The sequence below is a fragment of the Cryptotermes secundus genome, unplaced genomic scaffold (assembly GCF_002891405.2).
Source record: "Cryptotermes secundus unplaced genomic scaffold, Csec_1.0 scaffold278, whole genome shotgun sequence".
Lineage (NCBI taxonomy): Eukaryota > Metazoa > Arthropoda > Insecta > Blattodea > Kalotermitidae > Cryptotermes > Cryptotermes secundus.
The window spans coordinates 568,052-585,601 of NW_019731978.1; the positions used below are offsets into that span (position 1 = coordinate 568,052).

The 17,550-nt window shown below is 42.1% G+C and overlaps 1 protein-coding gene across 2 annotated transcripts in view; it reads right to left on the minus strand.

The window, feature by feature from the left end:
* The window catches only part of LOC111867365 (dnaJ homolog subfamily B member 6), a 166,591-nt gene extending 149,189 nt beyond the window's left edge, over positions 1–17,402 (minus strand). For both annotated transcript variants that reach the window (XM_023857155.2, XM_023857152.2), the window contains exon 1: positions 17,268–17,402. The gene's annotated coding sequence lies outside the window, so the exon portion shown is untranslated. The remainder of the gene's footprint in view (positions 1–17,267) is intronic.
* Between the last annotated feature and the right edge of the window lie 148 nt (positions 17,403–17,550).

Genomic DNA, 17,550 nt, shown 5'->3' on the forward strand with positions numbered 1-17,550 from the left:
GAATGTCACTTCAGGAGCTTCCATGACACTATTCGTACTCTACCTGAGTTTGCAACGCAACAAGACACGTGGCCAGAGAGAGAGAAAAAAAGAAACTCACAAATGAACTGACCACAGTTTTTCTCACCGCGAAGCATCGAGTTCAGTACCGGGTGACACTGTAAGATTCTAAAACGACTCACTAGGGCACGGTTTTCTCCATGTTCCTCCATGCTGTCATTCTACCACTGCCCCCCTGATGTGTGCGCTAACCCTGACCAGGCAACACATTATCACATCCTCGATCATTTAAGTTTGGGGCTTCATCTCTCACCTAACACTTGCCTGGTTAAAAAGGTACAAAAGGTGCAGCTATTCCTATACCAGGCCGTAGAGGCCGTTGGGTTGTGAAGCGTTGAGGCTTCACATTTTCTTTAGACAATCGGCTCAGACATGGCAGTAAGGTTGTCAGCCTTACGCGACGGCACGCCGCACTTTGACCCCAGGAAGATTCCTGGTACTCATTTCTGGTAGAGTCTGAGTCGATCCCAGGGCCACAGCGCAGCTGGAAGGATTAGGTCAGTTGGAAAATCCATCGAACCCGCGACCTTGAGGCTTGTAGCACAGGGCCTTAACCAACTATGCTACTTGGCTGATTATAAAGTACAGAATTAATTCAAGCTGTATGTTTCTGTATAGGTACAACTCTTAAAATGGTAAGGTCCCTAACCATGGAGTCCCATCAACTGTCTTAAAAAAATCCTGTTTCGAAATACGAAGAGAATAATAGGCGGTAAGAGGAGAAGCAGGAGGAGAAAGGGGAAACATTAAGCACAAAAGGGTAATGTCAATAGCTTTTCAATATTAACTGTCGCGGGAGTTGTAACGGACAGATCGTGGGAGAGGAGTTACGCAAGCATTTCAGAAGCGCCCACTACTACTGGGCCCACGAATACACTGCACTCAAGTGCACATCAGGTGGGGAGATTTCACTTTATTAACGGTACAGGTAATGGAAATTATCTCATACTGGTCGCGGACATATTTGGAGGCACCGGACAGCTTCCATATTAAGACATGACCACTTGGAACTCACCAGCAGCAACATAAATAGATACACGTATATTTTTTTACACAAATTGTTATTCAGGACTGTTCGATATACAAACCAATTAAATTCTGAAAGAAAGATACTTCGAGACTTACTTTAAGCAAGTCACATTCGTATGGGAAGATCCAGAACAAGTCCTAAGAAACATAGACATTATTGTCCAAACAGGTTATTTCACTCTCTTGATTACCTATTTCTTTTTTTTTACCTACTTTTCAAATTAACTCAATCTTAAGAAGCTACCAGTCGTTCAGATACTCATGAAATTCACTACATTCTACGAAACTCGAAGGTTCATTATCAACTTAAAAGGATCCCGCCATTGGTTCTATCACGAACAAGATGAATCCAGTTCACCCCTTCGCATCCTATTTTTTACATTCACTGTAACATTATTAGTCCATATACTCGTATTTGGGAAAGGCTATAAGAACACGAACCTGATTCAGAAATTAAGAGGAGATTGAATTAGAATAATGCTTGCTACCATTCAGTCAAAAACCTTGTCTTCTCGTCTGCTTTCTAAGAACGTAAAAATCAGAATACACAAAACTATAATTTTGCCTGTGGTTCTGTATGGGTGTGATACCGGGTCTCTGATATTAAGGGAATTACACAGACTGAGGATGTTTGAGAACAGGGTGTTGAGGAGAATATTTGGTTTGAAGAGAGACGAAGTGAAGGTAAGTTGGAGAAAACCGCATACTGAGGAGCTCCATAACTTGTACTCTTCTCCCAGTATAATTAGAATGACCAAGTCGAGGAGGATGAGCTGGGCAGGGCACACAGAACGAATGGGGGAGAAACGGAATGCATATAGGATATTGGTGGGAAGGCCAGAAATGAAAGAGGCCACTACAAGGACCAAGACGTAGGTGGGTGAACAATATTAAAATGGATCTTGGATAGATAGGATGGGATGATATGGATTGGATTGATCTGGCTAAGGATAGGAACAAGACGATGGCTCTTGTGAATACGATAATGAACCTTAGGGTTCCAATAAAATACTGGAAAGTTCTCGAATAGCTTCACAATTGGCGGCTTCTCAAGAAGGGCTCAGCTAAAAGTCAAAGTCACATTGTGACTGACGGTCAGTCAGTTAGTAAGCCTTGGTGTCGAGTCCCATTTGGGGCTCATGACCAGATATTTATTACTGTTGACAGTTACGGTCTTGTTTTTGTGGTGCGCCCTCTCCGACGAGAGGACGGGTCTGTCTTTTGTATATGCTACTGTCAGTGCAGTATTTCTCGGGTCCGAGTACCTACTATCTCAAATTTTAGACTTCCCTTTTCGGCGTCTCCTACGACTAGCAGTTTCACGGTGGAGGTATTCGACCCCTCCTCCACACGTGTCTATGGCACGGCGAATTACACGCTAAATGCTTCCAAATGTAATTTTAATGACATTTTATTGTCTACGTACGTTACAGAGAGCCGAACTATGTGGTATGAAGTAGTAATGGTCTATAGATATGTTTCTGAAACTTGCGTGGAGAAACTGGGTAAAACAACATCAGAACTTTCTGGGCCAAAGACTGAACTCTGTATCTTCTGCAAACAAGGCAAAGACTGATCGTCACTACCACGCGAAGTGCGGTATTAGGAATTCAATTTGTGGCCGGAATACTGCAATCCATGAACTAAATCACATGGCGACGCCCTGTACAGGCGAACTACGTGTTCTGTTTGTTCAAATTTTCCCCAAACTCCGCCCACAGCTCATAACAGGCTATTTTCATTCTAATCAATCAGTTAAGTCCATTAATGGTAATATGGAACATCTGGATCATTATGCTCTGCTACACACAGTTCAAAGGAATTGCGGCAGACTTAAATGTTTTCGGATGCACAGGTGAACAATGCAGCTATTCACCGTTCATGTATATATTCTGTCCAACATGCAGCACATATAGATTAAGGACTTCCGACTTTCCATAACCCACAGCTCAGAAGATTAGTGGGTTCTCACCGCGAAACCTCGAATTCAAATCCGAGTGATTTCATGTGAGATCTAAGTAGGATGGGGCCATACTGCATCAGGTTTCTCTTCCAGTTCATTCAACTTTAGCGTAGCCGGAGCTACTGATATGTTTCATTTCACAAAACACTCAACAGATATTGATGATATCTGGTATGAAGTATCTGCACTAAGAATTATCTGGGTCCCCGTCTGTCTATTATGACGCCCATTTTATAGGAAATTCCACATATAAACTGTGGTTGCATTATCTGAAACGCAGACTTTATTAAAATCTAGACGTTTTATTCCAAACATTTCTCAACGTGAAATGTTCTAATTTTTTCCCCCTTGGCACTACAGCCCCAGTGGGTCTAGGACTACCTCCATGAACTTCTCCGTTCACTTCGGTTTTTCTAGATCATACACATTCGGTAGGACTCCTTGGGCGGGTGATCAGCTCGTCGCAAGGCCTCTACCTGTATACAAACACAGAAAAACGCACACACACAAACTAAACATCCATGTCCTGAGTGGGATTCGAACCCGCGATCCCGGTTTCCAAGCGAGCGAAGACAGTACATGCCTTAGACCGCTCGGCTTCGTGACCGGCAATTAACTAAATAGAACGAAAAAATGTGAATATGTCCCTATGAGTATCGATTATGTCAAATATAAAGTTGTCCCTGTGCTTAAGTAGGGGGGGGGGTCAGGATAGAGTAGTCGGTCTAGCGACTAGCTACGGGCTGGACGATCGAGGGATCGGAGTTCGAGTCCCGGTAGGATCAAAATTTTTCTCTTCTCCACGTCATCCAAACCGGCTCTAGGGCCCACCCAGCTTCCTAACCAAAGGATACCGGAGAATCTTTCCCCGGGAGTAAAGCGGCCGGGTCGTGAAGCTGACCACTCACCTCCAACTACTGCCGAGGTCAAGAAAATGTGGATCTATAGATCCACTCCCCCATACGCGTTCATAGTGTAGTGCTTAATTAGTTAAGCACAGGGACAACTTTATCTTTACCTGTGATTAAGTAACCACCGCGTCATCAAGAAGTGTGAGGGCATAAAGGTACAGATCCAAGCATTCTTAGATCCTACAATAGATGGAGGTGATGGTCAGGTATACGCCCCAGCGGCTTTATCCACGAGAAAAAGAGTCCCATACTACCCACTGGACACGAGGCCGGGTGCGCCCCAGAGTCGGTCGGAATGCTGTGGAGTAGGGGGAAACATATTTCCTCTGCCGGGAATCGAACCTCGAGTTCTCAGTCGTCCATCCGAAAGCTGAACCGAACTGCTTTACTGTTACAAATCCGCCACTGGTCATTCTTTTTAAATCCATCATAAAGATGCTGTTATTACATTATGATACTTGCAGCATTAAGGTGTACCGAGCAAGTTCATTCAAGCGGAAGCGCTTTTAACTTCGGCAGGTGACCAGTTCGAATCTCGGCTGGACACCGCCTATCCTGGCCCAGATTTTTCGTAGCTCCCTCTATTCCCCCACGCAGGGACACGGTGGAGGTCCAACCCGTAGCCAGTCAATATACCGACTGCGCATCTTAAGCCCCTCATCCTGGGGTGAGAAGGCAGTAATAATCCGTTACTACAGGATTCTGACGATGGTGTATAACACACAGAGATGTTGGGTTTTCGGACTTTATCCATCCTCCTGGTTTTAAGATAACTAAGAAAAACACGACGTTTCGGAAACTGGATCTGATTCCGTCCTCAGGTGAGGGAAAACACCTATTCAGTGATTGATGCTAGCTCTTTCTAAGGGACCCAACATAATTGGTGTTTTCCTTCACCTGAGGACGGAAACAGATCCAGTTTCCGAAACGTCGTGTTCTTCTTAGTTATCTTAAAACCAGGACGATGGATAAAGTCCTAAAACCCAATATCTCTGAGTAATAATCCGCGTTACCGCAGTGGGAACATCAAACTCCGAACTGCTACCACGTCCGGGCAGGGGGGGGGGGTTAGCTACATCTACACAAAGGAGTCTATACTCCTGTATACTAAGTCTATACTTCATTGATAATTCCAGTGACATACAACGGCGATGAAGACGCGACCAAGAAAGCACCAGACATATATACAACTTCGTCCATGAAAATCCTTGCTTCCCCACACGTGGTTAGCCTTGAAACGATATTCAAATACAACACATACAGAAACTTGTCAGAGAAATTACAGTCAGGCATTAATATCCCTCTCAAGTCACACAACAAGGAGCGAGGATCATGTTTTAAAATTATATCGTAGCATCCTGTTGCAGATCACTTAGTATCAAATGTTACTGGTTCCACCGTCTTTCTATAAAACTTTTTTAAGGTTATTAGTTTAAATGTTGTATATGTCATATAACTTTTAATTTTTTAAGAATTTTTCACTGCATATTTCGACCAATATGGTATGTCTTCATCGGGTGTTTAAAATTAGTTGTGGACACTTCTGTGCTTCTCTTATTGTGGCTTCCGTCATTAATTTTTAATGCGCATGTTTTCCAAGGGACGAACAGTATAAAAGACACACAGCACATCACAACAGCTAGAACAGCCCGTCAAACATTTGGGAACTGCACCATCAAACCAAGAATGCATTCATGAGGAAATTAAGACCAGATAAAATTCCATGAACGCTTCCTATCGTTCAGTTCAGAATCTTTTTGTCTTTACGGATATCTAAATACGTAAATAGTAAAATAAACGAAACTATAATTTTGTCTGTTATCTCGTATGGGGTGAATAAAGAAAAACACACAAACTTTAATTGGCGCAAGTAAAGAAGTTGGTCTAGAAGTAAACACAGAGAAAACTAAGTATATGTTACTGCCTCGTCACCAAAATGTAGGGCAAAATCATGACATAAAGATAGGAAACAGATGTTTTGAAAATGTGGCACAGTTCAGATATTTGGGAACAACGATAACAGATCGAAAGCTGATTCAGGAGGAAATTAAGAGGCGACTGAACTCCGGTAATGCTTGCTATCATTCAGTCTTCTCGTCTGTTGTCCAAAAACATAAAAATTAGAATATACAAAACTATAATTTTGCCTGTGGTTCTGTACGGGTTTGAAACTTGGTCTCGGACATTAAGGGAGGAACATAGACTGAAGGTGTGTGAGAACAAGGTGTTGAGGAGAATATTTGGACCGAGGAGAGATGAAGTGATAGGAGGTTGGAGAAAACTGCATAATGAGGAGCTTCATAACTTGTACTCTTCTCCAAGTATAATTAGAATTATCAAGTCAAGGAGGAAGAGGTGGTCGGGGCATGTAGCACGAATGGGGGAGAGGGGAATGCATATAAGGTATTGGTGGGAAAGCCAGACAAAAGAGACCACAGGGAAGACCAAGGCGTAGGTGGGTGGACAATATTAAAATGAATCTTAGAGGAATAGGATGGGATGGGATAGATTGGATAGATCTGGCTCAGGATATGGACCAGTGGAGGGCTCTTGTGAACACGGTAATGAACCTTCGGGTTCCATAAAATGCTGGGAAATTCTTGAGTAGCTGCAGAATTGGCGGCTCCTCCAGAAGGGCTCAGCTCCATGAGTAAGTAAGTATCTCGTTCGGGGTGAAACTTGGTTTGTCACATTAGAGGCGGGGCACAGACTGGAGGTGTTTATGAACAGGATGCTGACGAGAATATTAGGATCGCGAAGGAAATAACAGGAGAGTCAAGAACTCTCTATAATGAGGAGCTATGTAATTTGTACTCCTTCCCAAATACAATCAAATTAAGGAAAAATAAACGGACAGGACACGTAACGAACATGAAGCAGGTCATAAAAATTTTGGTAACAAAACTCGAAGGAAAGAGACCACGAGGAAGACCTATACGTAGATGTAAAAATGAAAATTGTACCTGACTTCAATCAAGCACCGCACTATGAAGACGTATGGGGAGTGGAGGTATAGGTCCGCCATTCTTGATCTCGGAACTAGATGGAGGTCAGTGGTCAGCTTCACGCCCCGGCCGACTTACACCCGGGGAAAGAACTCCCTGTACCCCTTGGCTAAGACTGGGTGGGCCCCACAGCCGGTCTGGAAGACAGTGGAGAGAACTCTCTTTCCCCTGCCGGGAATCGAACGCCGGCCGTCCAGCCTGAAAGGACGTACCGTGCTGAAAATACCGGTTCTCGTCCGAGACGTTGATGGGAGGGCAGTAAAGAAATGGATCTTAAGATGGAAGGGTGCGGACTGAATTCATCTTGCTCAAGATAAGTAGCCAGAGACGAAGTTTTGTGAACACGGCAACGGACCTACTGAGTCTACAAAATGCTCATAATTTATAGACTAAATTAGCAACTATCAGCTTAAAAAGAAGGACTCCGCTCCACTGAGCTAATTACTTGGTCGGTTGATAGGTTACTTAGGACGCGCTGCATGGACGCTGAGAAAGAAAATGTTAAGATCGTGCTCGCCTTAGGAAAACTTATCAAGGTCGAGAATGTTAACTCGCTGCGTCTGCAATTGTTTTGTTCCTGTTTACCATAATAATAAACCATCTGTAATATCATAACGGTGCATCTAGAACTACAAGCAGACCGAAAATAAAATACAGCACAACTGTAGAGTAGGCGTACAGTTGTCCCCGTGTTTAACTAATTAAGCACTACGCCATGAACACGTATGGGGGAGTGGATGTATAGATCCACGTTTTCTTGACGTCGGCACTAGCTGAAGGTGGTCAGCTACACGCCCGGCCAATTTACCCCCAGGAAAAAAGAACCCGGTGACCACTGGATAGAAGAATGGGTGGGCCCCAGAACCGGTATGGGCAAAATGAAGAAACTTCTTGACCCTACCGGGACTCGAACTCCGACCTCTCCGTTGTGCAGCTCGTAGCCAGTCGCTATACCGACTGCGCTATCCCGGCTTCTACAGCACGACCATACCTCTCTACTGTAAAAAGCAGTTTCCTTTGAGGATAGGTCGTGGAGTTTAGGCTTCAAGCATTCTACACCTCGACAAGATAATGGAATTACAAAAGCTGATTCATGGGCCTCATCCGACCTTATGATGCTTTAAAACCGACCCGCTGCAACACAATATATTTGAAATATGTACGTGCTTCATGTACATGTATATACTTACGGCAGAATTACGTTATGGCCTGAGGAAATGGGCACTTATGGACTATATGGAATGCCAAGGAAAGAATCATACAAATTGGAGGGGGGGGGGAATTTTATATGACTCTTTTGTGGACACCTGGTATTTTGTTTTGTGCTTCAACCTTCTCTTAACGCGTATTGATTATGTGCCCTTAATTTTCTCTGTGTAAAAATGGGAGACACAAAATGGACAATTAAGATACATTGATAAAAATGTGTGGTCCGTAAAGTCTGAGCTGGCGATATTGCCACGCCAGTCAAAATAATTGTCCAGCCTTGCAATGATTCAGTATACTGGACCTGGATGAGCCATCGGAGTTGGACTGAACACAGTACTGGATAGAACAATCACTATCACTGCCAGGAATCGAACTCGGTCGTCCAGTACGTAGCCAGTTACTCTACGAATGAGCTAGTCCGTCTCATCCTTTAATGCAGGTTGTGAAACAATGCACAGAACGCACGCACCAGTACCGGCAGGGTATGGGGACTGGTAGAATATCAAAGGGGGACGTACAATAGATCAACAACTGGTCGCGGTGCATGGGGAAACCCACCCCCTCCAATAATAATAATAATAATAATAATAATAATAAGAATGGGTCAGGCATGTTCAGCTTTCCGCCTGCTTCTACTGATTTCTCGCCCGGCTTACCCTTTGATCCAGAAAATGGCGGGGACATGCTCTCCAAACAAACGGCGTCGCAATCCAGACGGCCGTTAACTCGGCAGTCACAGCCGTTAAGAATCTCAAATCCAAAGGATCTTCGTTTGTACTAGAATCTGATAACTTTCATTAGTGGCCGCCAATAATAAAAGTCTTTAAAATTTGATCGCCAAAAGTGATATTACCGTTTATACTCAAACCTAGTTTACTCTAATGAAACTTGATATCAGACTGTCTTCGTCTCACAGCGAATTTCATCGCCGAATTTGTATTTTGTCTTGAGTACTTCAAACAACAGGAATTTGCAAAAAAAAAAAAATCAATTAGCTTTACCAAGTTTATTTTGTGGTTCTCTCTGCGATGTCTACAAATATTGCTACCTTCTTGGATGTTTTGTCGTGTAATCCGACACAAGTTTACCCTCGCTTTAGGGTGAAAACTTGTTTCGCTTACCATTCTGCCCTGGAGACAGAAGCGATACGTTCCTCTGAAACGTCGATAGACTACTAAATAACACAAGAGTAACATCCCAGAATATAATACAGCTACGTCTGCCTGTTCTGGTGGAAAAACTTATCATTCATGAAGTGTAAACCGAACAATATAATACAGTTCATAAAAGGACCTACACGTGTTTCTGCACGCAACTCAAGAGCAATTAGCTAGACATTCCTCGCAGCAAACAATAATCCAAGAGAAGTTGCAGAGAAATATGAAACATATTTTACATTCACTACACTTTTTCTGCAACCCCTGTGGTTTTCGAGACAATGAAACAAAAGGGACTTCTATGCTGTGTCATCTAACAATCTTAGATCCGCTGGGATGATTTTCGCCATTGTTCGTCCAGGCCGCTGGTTTCAGACTATTTAGGTCAGCATGACTTGTTAACACTCTCCTTTGTCAAGTCCCCCATCTTGAAACCTTAACAAGCTGCCACAAGATACACCATACACACACACTACACAGCAGATTTCATAATACTGGCGGAATGAGTTGAAAATTCCACCATAAAATTCAGCACTTCCCATCTCTGGCCACAGAATCCACATATAATCCTCCCATCCATCCACTTACATACTGTATCGTGTAGAACCGTTACCGGGTAACGACCTCGAAAAAATGGGGGAAAAAAAACGTTCGAGGCTAGGCAACAGATTCTTAAATAAGTATACGCAGCCGATACTGTGTACCGCCTTCGCAAACAAACACGTTCCCACGAAAACGAAGTAGCAAAACAATGAAAAATGTTTTCTAGACGATCCGTGCCGAGATGTTATAACCGAAACAAGTTTATAAGTTAGTTGTAAGGGAACTTGTGAAGAGATGACTTTGTCGGTGCAGTTGAAGAATCCCTGCTATTAAAGCCGTTACCAGGAAACGACTAGGGAAGACACTGCAGACTGAAAATGCTTAGTGTGTGCTCTAGTGATTTGTAACGTGTGTAGATCTGCGAAGGCGCTATAAACTAAATGTAGTCACGAGCAGTGTGTAAAGTGGTCAATGAATCCGATCTCCAGTCCAAACCCCCGTCCGGGTCACTCATACAAGTGAAAATCTTATGGCCTTTCAGAGACAGTGAAATTATGGTTCAACTGATTATCCACCCTACGAAGATGAAAACTTCTGGAAAGACAGTGTGACGGAATAAGCATGAGAAGTCTGGATTTTTTTTTTGGCAAAGGTCAATACTGTAATACCTTAAAATGATCAGTTTTCTGCACATTATCAATCATTCAGATTTTTAACTGAAATGACATTTTGGGGAACAGACTTATACGGGAATAAGGGCTAAGCTCTACAGATTGCGACAAACACAGGACGTTTTTACTTAAGGATGGCTACAGAGTCCTCTCTCCAAAATGTCATTTCAAGTAAGAACTATGCCGACGGATAACGTACAAAAAACTGATGAAAAGGAGAAGCTGCCCTGGTGCTTAACTGATTAAGCACTATTCCATGAAGACGTATAGGGCAGCGGAGGTACAGCACCATTCTTGACCTCGGCACAAGTTGGAGATAAGCCGTCAGCTTCGCGCCCCAGCCGTTTTACCCTACGTAACCCATGGACAAAAAAATTATAATTGTATTAATACACCACCTTCATGAACTTCCATGACTTACACAATACTACAGAAACACTACTAGCCACTGCTGCCAGCTTCTCGTCCTACCTTAACTAACTTCACGGAGCTGAGCCTTTCTTGAGAATCCGTCAGTTGTGCAGCTGCTCTGAACTTCCCCAAGATTTTATGGAACCCGAAGGTTCATTACATCGTTCACCAGAGTCCTCCACCGGTCCCTATCCTGAGCTAGATCAATCCAATCCATACCATCCCATCCTATCTCTCTAAGATCGATTTTAACAGTTCACCCACCTACGCCTTGGTTTTCCCATTGGTCTATTTCCTTCTGGCTTTCCAACCAATATCCTATACGCATTCCTCTTCTCCGCCATTCGTGCCGCATGCCCTATCCATCTCACCTCAACCACTCTAATTTTACTTGATGAAGAGTACGAGTTATGATGCTCCTCATTAGTAGTTCTCTCCAACCTTGCATCACTTCATCTCTCTTTGACCAAAATATTGTCCTCAGCACCCTGTTCTCCACACAAAACCACAGCCAATACTATAGTTTTGCATATTCTAATTGTGATGGCAAATGATAAGACAAAGGTTCTGGACTGAATGGCAGCAAGCATTACCCAAATTCAATGCCCTCTTAATTTCCTCCTGAATCAAATTTTGATCTGTTACTGTTGTGGGAACATCCCACATTATCACGCATTTCTGCAACGCTCGCTATTCAGTTCACTATTGTTATTATCTGTCTGTGTATACTGTGCAGCTGCAATAAATCCTATAGGACAGTTTAACTAGTGGTTGTCTCTTCATACGACATCCCACACTGTCATTCCCGAATATTTGAACTGTACCACATTCTCAACTAAATGAAATCAACTGTGCATTTGATTTCCATGGAAATGACATAAACTGACAAACACATTACAAACATTACACTGCTCTAGACTAATTAACAGACTGTGGGTTCAAATTGTGCATCACACACTCTATACTGCAGGGAACAAGGAAGAAAATATGAGCTCTGAGGTTCTTGGATATAACGTCGTGATGTTTTGCAGACATCTAGTAAGTTTTGCAGCAAACTGCCGTCTTCCTCTTCGTACACCCTGAAGATGTAGGCAGGCTCCCCTGAAGCTTTGGTACCTATGTACCAAACTATACAAAATCACATCCCAGACAGCGATGATCTTAACAATGACTACAGTTTAAAAAATCCATGAAGAGTAGGGTCTTGTAAGTTGCAACATCATACAGTTCTGAGACAGCCTGACATTTCAGAGCTGCCTGCGTCTGATGGTTTCTTTCTACGCTTACTCAAACCTTAAGATGGACACGGTGTATTCCTCAAAATTGTCTGGCTCTCCCCCAACTACACTGTGTTACATCACAGAAGAATGTGTTTTTTGTCACTGCCATGACAACCTCAAATCCAAGAAAAGAAAGTTCTGCATATGGCATACTCCTTATTCCTCCAAATGAATATTGTATAACACTTCATATAATGTGATTACTAAACAAAGCAAACTATTTCACATAAAATAAACTGAGAAAACAATTCGCACTCAAAAATATCAAATCACCGCAAAATCATATCCATGTTATTACAACCTTTTTTTTTATATGTGACTCATTCTTAGCAACTCCAGGAAGTAAGCGTTTTCTTCCTAACCGAACATAACCAATTCAGAACACTCCAAGTCATGCACTCAAATAACATGAATAAATTCACATCAATGAAACTTCTAGGCAAGTGTTGTATAAGTTTCATATTTCATGCTGACTGGATATATTAAACTCAAGAATGATCAACACACAAGCGTATACTTCCGAAACTAAACCCAGGAAACTCTCCATTATGCGGCATGTACGAGGTTACATGAATCTGCTGCTTGCATGAGAAAATCTCTTTTAACAACTCGAATACAAAGTCAAAGCATCACGAACAGCTGTCATCTGGGATATAACACCATAGAGTCCAGTGAAAGCCTGCAGATATTATGTAACATGATCTCAAATCGAAATAACTTGTACTGTAATGGCGGATGTCATTGCTAGTGGGGGTTGGGAGAACTACTGAAGTTCCAAAATTACGCAAGATAGGCAGGGGTCAATGCCCTTACCATAGTTAACTGCTGTGAATTTATATTGCTCTTACATCAAACATGATGAAACTACATCAGTTCCCAGGAACAATACCACGCAAAGGCTCATTATATCTGTAAGCAACACATGCAACTACATAAAATGTTTTTTTTTTTCATTTGGCGCTACAGCCTCAATTTGGGCCTTGGCCTACCTCCATGGAACTCCCCATTTCACTTAGGTTTACTAGATTCGGTAGGACTCCTTGAGCGGGTGATCAGCTCATCGCAAGGCCTCTACCTGTACACAAACACTAAACATCCATGCCCTGAGTGGGTTTAGAGACCACAATCCCGGCTTCCGAGCGAGCGAAGACCGTGCATGGCTTAGACGGCTCTGCTACCGTGACCGACATTCAAAACGTCTACTACTTTGATAACAAGACTGAATATTAATGGGGCAACAAATATAAAAAACAGCAGATAAAACGCTCCATTTTGCAGCTCTTGTCAATCCTGTAATACTGTAACCAAGAAGATCTTAGGCCACAATTACGTAATCTTCTGGTGGGACAGCATCCATGTCCTAATCTTGTCACACAACAAAATAATATAGAAATGTATATGAAACAGCCACACATATATTGTGTGAATGTGAGGCCTTCGCTTATTTACGATTACGTCACTTGGGTCAATACTTTATGGAACCAAGTGACTATTTCGACGCCCCCACGTAAAAAATCCTATTCTTCATTCGAAGTGCAGGATTGCTGCGGGAATAATCAAAAGGGGAAGCACAATAGACCACTGTAGGTCGCGGTGCAAGGGCCGAGAAGGCCCACCCCTTATACATTCATTCATTCATTCATTCATTCATAGCTCATCTGAATTTTAAAATCAAAACTCAGATTTACAAATAAGGGTATTATTATGGGGCACGCGGTAGCATACTTCGTTGAGGCACTATGTTACAAGTCGGAAGGTCGTGGGTTCGACTCCCGATGAGGTAATTGGATTTTTTCAACTGACATCATCCTTCCAGCTGCACTACGTCCCTGGAGTCGACTCAGCCTCTAACAGAAATGAGTACCAGGAATCTTCCTGGGTGTAAAGTGCGGCCTACTAGCGCGTAAAACTGACATCACTGCCATCTGTGAGCCGACTGTATATAAAATGTGGAAGACATGACGTCTCAAAAACCCATGGGCCTCCACAGATGGCTTTATCTTTTTCTTATGTGTATTTATTTTTATTGCCTGCGCAACTTAATATCTTGAAAATGATGTGGACTTACTACGGTTGTTAGCAATACAAACAGTTGTATGAAGGACTTCAACATCCAAGAGCATGTTACACTTTTATTTATTGCTTCAACGGACATCCGAAAGAACATGGCATAATGAACAGACGTTCTACTCGTTCACATAATCGCCAGATCAACTGTACACTTCGTTTCTTCTGATACTCCTTGACAGACTGATCATCTTCACTTGTTTCCAGTCTTTCTTCAATATAGCCTCTTTTATGGTTTTTATTTATAACAAATGCTTCTATTCGGGCCCAGTAGCAAACGGCGGGCATTCCGGCTGCCGCCCTGGCGGCTTCCGGCGGCCACGGTGCCACACAAATCCCTACTTTCCGGCTGTCTACGCCGCACTGGAACTTCGACTTCTATCAGTTGTGTTTAGAACGCCTGCCGCGTGGTTTCTATCAGCATCTTCGCCTCTTGTATGTTGAGCCGCGACCCTAGATCTCCTCGTCAAATTCCGAGCGATGGTTCCGGAGCCGCGTATTGTGGGACGTCGTTACCCCTCGTAAGTACAGCCGCGTTTCTTCAATCTTAGTGCTGAGTCCTCGCGGCGTTCCTGGCGGCGGTTTTGGCTCCGCTGGTCCACAGACGCCAGGGCGCCCTCCACCGGACTCTTTTATATTCTAATTCGGACCGAATGGAGTGAATCGCGGATTCATTTCGGCTCTTATTTGTCCCTGGTCGGCCTCGTGGTCTCCATCCTCTCCTGGACGGTGTTTATGGCTGTCTCTATCTTGGCCTCTATTTTGTCCTCCACATTTTCTTGACCGGCAGTCATCTCCTCTTGGTTTTGGCTCACTTTCACGCATTCCTTCAATCATTCAGATCCTTAGTGAATTCTTTTTAGCCTACTTCTATTTCTTTCGATATAACTAATATTTTATGCTTAGCGCTTCTTACAACAGGTGTAATAGGCTCTGACAGGATTTAGGAAAAAAAAGCCTTAAAACATCAACCAAATGAAAAACGAAAAAATCTGGGATCATCTCTGAAATGATGGAAAGATTCTGTTCTGTAATATTTCTTAATAGGACTCAACAGGCCTAATACTAGAAACGATAATAATACATGACACAGATCAGCTGAATAAAACATGGTATATGGGAGGCATGTACTGACAAAATTTGTGAGACCAGCTAATTACATCATCTAACACAAAGAATTACTGTATTGTAACACAGTGCCAACGCAGCGAGGAACTATTTACGTATAACAAACAGTGAGAAATACCATGGGCTTACAACAGATACAAGACACGAAATTTTATGAACCTAAATATACTATGTAAGATTTGAGGCTTTCACGGCGGTGACTATGAAGAAATATACTAACCTTATAATCCCTGTGCATATAAGAAAAACAATTTATATGGAAAGAAAAGTGTAGGTGTACAACATATCAGATATGTAATCATGATATAATAACTACCTCTGACAACCATCATCACATACAATTACACTTTATAATAAAAAGTCAATGGTTGCAGATTATAACTTTTATATGAAACTGCTAGAAACAACTTCTCCTTAGAAAAGGAACCTGAAGAATTTTCTCATAAAGGTATTATGATTCAACAGACATTAGCCTACATGAAGAAAGCCGTCTTCCGGGATGTGGCGCCGTGTAGATATTTTATTAACCGCCGTTTCGGAGGAACCTATCGCCTCCACGCCTCACACTGGATCCTTGCTAGCAGATTTTTCTTCTATTCTGAAGATGGAGGCAATACGTTCCTCCGAAACGTCGTTTAATACAATATCTACACGATGCCACATCCCACAAGACGGCTTTCTTCATAGTCACCGCCGGGAGAACCTGAAATCTTACATTAGCCTACATGAATGGTGATTTCATAAATAACGGTTTCTGTTCCAAGTAAATTTTTCTATCTAAAATGTAGTAATTAAACTTCATTAATCATTATAGCATTAATGCACTTTAAGCTACATTGTTAATTTTGTTTTGCATACCACATAATTTTGCATATAACTATATGGTTTGAAGAGTCTGTCTTCTGGGAAATAATGCCATGCAGTCCACTTAAAATCAACCAAAGTTCTGGAGGCACTTTTCCACCATTTTTGACATCGAAGAATAAGCAAAGCAAGAAACCAGCATTATGCAAGTAGCTATTGTCTATTCTTAATGGACAACACAGTGTTATATCCCGGAAGGCATAACACTTCATGAGCACCACTATAAGAAACTCAAATCCTGTAACTATAAGGCTTGTCTTACTCTTATCCAACAGATCTTCTGCTTTTCTGAATACTACTAGTATTTCAGGCACTCCAGATAAAATACTGCTATCTTGTGGCACATCCCACATCAACTGTACCTTGGTATATATAAAACAATAGACACTCATGATTAAATGAAGGGTAATTCAATCATGATCTAATCTAAAAGAGAAGGCAAAGATATGGAAGTGAAATGTGAGTAAAAACTTTTGTAGACTAATGGCTTATGTAACTCTCTCCTCCTATCAAGGAAAACAGTAATGGGTCCAAGACACAACAAACACTGCATCCTTTTACAGTCCCAATCAAGGTTCTAAATTAACATATAACCTCTTTAATTTGGCAAAAGATTATCTATCCATGTATAATGTCGCTATTTTGTGTTAATTCGGTATCCAAACATCCATATTTAAAAGGGAAACAATGTTTTATATAGGACAAAAAGGTAGTCTCTCTGAAACAAATACTAAAATGGAAAGTGATTCCAAAGTATGCACAATAGTGAAACGCGAGTGCCGTAAATAAATGATTTTACAGTACCGTAAACACAAAACTCCAGATACATACGCTTCAAACACAATTTCAAACAATGATAAAATTAAATCAATAGGTACATCATCATGAATTTGTTACTGGAAAACAATTACTGCCACACATCTGTGACCAAAACGACCTTGAAATACTATGACAACTGAAGATACTTACGGTTAGTTATTTATGCACTGAATAACGTATCACAAATCTTACTGGAATTCTGTGTACCTAATAACAAATATCGCCAACTACACTTTATAAGGGACAATGGAACTCCACACCGCAAACACACACGAACATTACGCACATTACCTTTGTACTTTGCCGCCAGAGTGCAGCACTCTATCACATCCGTTCCTAATCTATTTCCCTACCAAACTCGCTCTTACTGTATCCCTGGAACTTGTCTTATCAACGTGCAAGTTCGGCCATTAAACCTGCCAGGATAGCCAAT